The following is a 2,895-nucleotide window of genomic DNA, read 5'->3' as shown; positions in this document are numbered from 1 at the left end:
TGATGGACACCTTGTAAGGAAGGGCGAGCGCTGGGTGCCCCACGTACGGCTCCTGGACACTCATCCAACCATGCACCATGTGCCAAATTTCAAGTGTTTTCATAACTGCTAATGAGCAGTTATCAGTGGGGCCCGGCCAGTCCAGACGCTGTTCCCATGCCCCTGTGCTTTGCCACCAGTTAAGTCAAATTAAAGCAGCCCAAAATTAGAATTCAAAAGAACGCTTTTCCATCACAGGTTTCATCCAATTAAGGCAGGTTCTTCCAGGATCGCCATAAGATGCAAAACCCTAGAAGTAGGTAAGGATGGGGAGGAACAGACCGCGGCCCTAAGCCCTACTGAGGACCCTTATTGGGAAGGGGGCACCTTGGCCACCCTGCACCCCAAGGCCAGGGTCCTCCAGACCCAGGCTTTAAAGGTAGCAAGGGAAAAATGTTTGCTAATTACTCAGAGCTTACATAACCCACTGAAATTTTTTGGCAGAAAATAAATCACGAGGACGACAAAACAACCTCCCTCCTCCAAATTATCTGCCTGAGCTGCACATGACATGACAACCCTTTCCTGCCACCTTCCCGCAGAAAGCCCTGGAGCATCCCCCAGCATCTGCTGGGGAGCTGTGACATTCCTGAGAGCGGGGAGCAGCATTTTTCTGATGTTTCTGCCCCGTAAAGAGGACAGACACGCACCTCAGTGGTCGGGAGCTCATTTGCTTTGGCAGCAGGGTCCCAGCAAGCTGTGCTGAGCAGCTTTTTTTGACCTTTCAGGCTCTTTCCAGGAGGAAAAAACAAATCTTGTTAAAGAAAAAGAAAGGAAAAGAGTTTGCTGCTTAAAGCAAGAAAATGAATGAGAGCCCAGCCCAGAGTTAAAAATCCTATAGGAGAGGAGATCTGGGAAAGGGCTCACTCTTGCAGTGACCTGTCCAGGTCCTCGGTGGTGGCCATCCCCAGGTCGGAGTCGCAGGGGCTGCAGGCGCAGTGGGGTGGGAGGATGCTGTTGGAGTCCAAGCTGGACAAGAGCTGGGATGAGCTGGTGGTGATAAGGCTCAGCAGGGACGACGTGAGCTTGGTTTTGCTGCTGGCTTTGCTGATGGGCAGGACGGAGGCTTAAATCATGATCTCGTCTGACCCCGATGACTGGGAGATTGAACCCAGCGATGCTTTTCTGTGGGATTCGGATGTTGAGGATGCGAGGGGCTCCAGCAGCTCCAAAACGGGGCACAGACCCAACAGGAACAGAGGGGTGATCGTCCGTTCATTAAAAACCACCGATTCATAGGAAAGCTCAAAGGTTAAGGACGATAAGCCCTGCAAGTAGCTAAGGAGAAACTCACAGTCTTCGGCATCCAAGAGCAGAGCAGTGGTCTGGTAGTATTCGGGCAGCAGAGACCTCTCCCGCAGCAGCAGGTTCAGGTAACACTCCACGAGGCCATCGTTCAAAGCCAGCCTCAGCCAAGCGCGGCAGTGGCCCATGTCTGTGTTGATGAAGATGAGTTGTTCCAGCTCTGAGACGATATTTCTGGGGAAAGGGGGAAAAAGAACAGAATAAGATGTGAGTGGCTCCATTTTCGGTCCATCACGGGGTGTAGGAGGGGCAGATTCTCCATCAGGAACTGCCCAACCTGCTCTGCTGAGGGGAATGTAGGAGCTGGGTCAAAAAAAGGCAGCGGTAAAAGTTTTTCTCCATGGTTTCCCATAGAGAAAAAAGAGCTCTTGAACTCCCCAAAGCTAAATATATTGGTAATGACTCCAGGCATCCCTGGGGTGACTCTGGGGGCTGCTCCTTTCTCTGGCTGCAGGCATCTCCCATGCATCGCTCTCCCTGGACCAAGGATGCAGAGGGGGAAATTCCCCCTGTCCCTGCACGGTGGTGGGACATGCTCTGGCTGGGTGCTCCTTGGTGACTAAATCCTAGTTTAAAGTTTTAAATCAGCCAAAACGCAGTGAAAACTGATGCAGCAGCCCCCAAAACAGCCTGGTTAAGCTGGAGCTCCTCAAGCAATCTCAGTGTCTTTCCCCAAAATCCAACAGCAACACCACGCTCCCTAATCCTCCCCAGCTCCAGCTCACAGCAGTGCTGCAGATGCTACAAGACCAGAGCAAAAGTTTTCTAAGTTTGCTTTTTAATCTGTCTCTCAAGAAAGAAGAAACAAAACCTTCAAAGGGCACAAAAATATCCCCCCGTAGCACGAGAAAGTTATTTTCATCCGCTCTTTCATCATTTAAGAGTCAGCAATGGAGCTGGATGAGGCTTTCCACACAGTGTGTGTGTGTGGGGGGGGGCTGTGATTTAATGTGGGAAGACTCTGCTGAGGGAGTGGCTCAGAAAAACCCCAGCAAATAATGATAGTTACCCAGGTGAGACCTCCTCAAAGCTCAGAGCACTGCTGGTCACCCCTGTTAGGATTTGGGGAAGTGGAAGCCAACCATCGCCAGGTCAGCAGAGACACCAGACCCTGCACCATAACCTACCGCTGCCATACGCTGGTGCAGTCACCGGGTCCCCATAAGCACCCAAAAATAAATAAGTAATGGGTGTGCCCTAATCTGGCAGCTGCTTTCATTCCTTAACTGTTTGGGGACACGGGGTCACACCTAAATGGCATTTTAGCCCTTGCTGACAGCACCGGATGCCCAGCCCTGCAGGGGCTTTGCTCTCCTACCTGAGTGTCCCAGCGCTCCCGGGCAGCCCCAGACACCCTGCAAAGCACCTCTGCCTCCAGCTGAAGGGAATAACCCCTCAGGATGTATCTCTCCATCCGCCTGTTCGCCATTCCCTGAATTTTGTGCCTCCTGCACCAAAGAGAGGGGTTAAACCTGAGCGTGCAAACGCCGTTCGGCAGCGCCGGGCACTCACCGGTGGGTGATGCGCTTCCGCAGACCCCCGAAGACCAGC

General features: G+C 52.4%; 1 pseudogene; it reads right to left on the bottom strand.

Moving 5' to 3' along the window:
- LOC104546318 overlaps nt 1-2,895 on the bottom strand; it is an 8,473-nt pseudogene that overhangs the window by 3,738 nt on the left and 1,840 nt on the right.

Source organism: Mesitornis unicolor, unplaced genomic scaffold, assembly GCF_000695765.1.
Source record: "Mesitornis unicolor isolate BGI_N332 unplaced genomic scaffold, ASM69576v1 scaffold829, whole genome shotgun sequence".
Lineage (NCBI taxonomy): Eukaryota > Metazoa > Chordata > Aves > Mesitornithiformes > Mesitornithidae > Mesitornis > Mesitornis unicolor.
This window is presented reverse-complemented; position numbering and strand designations above follow the sequence as displayed.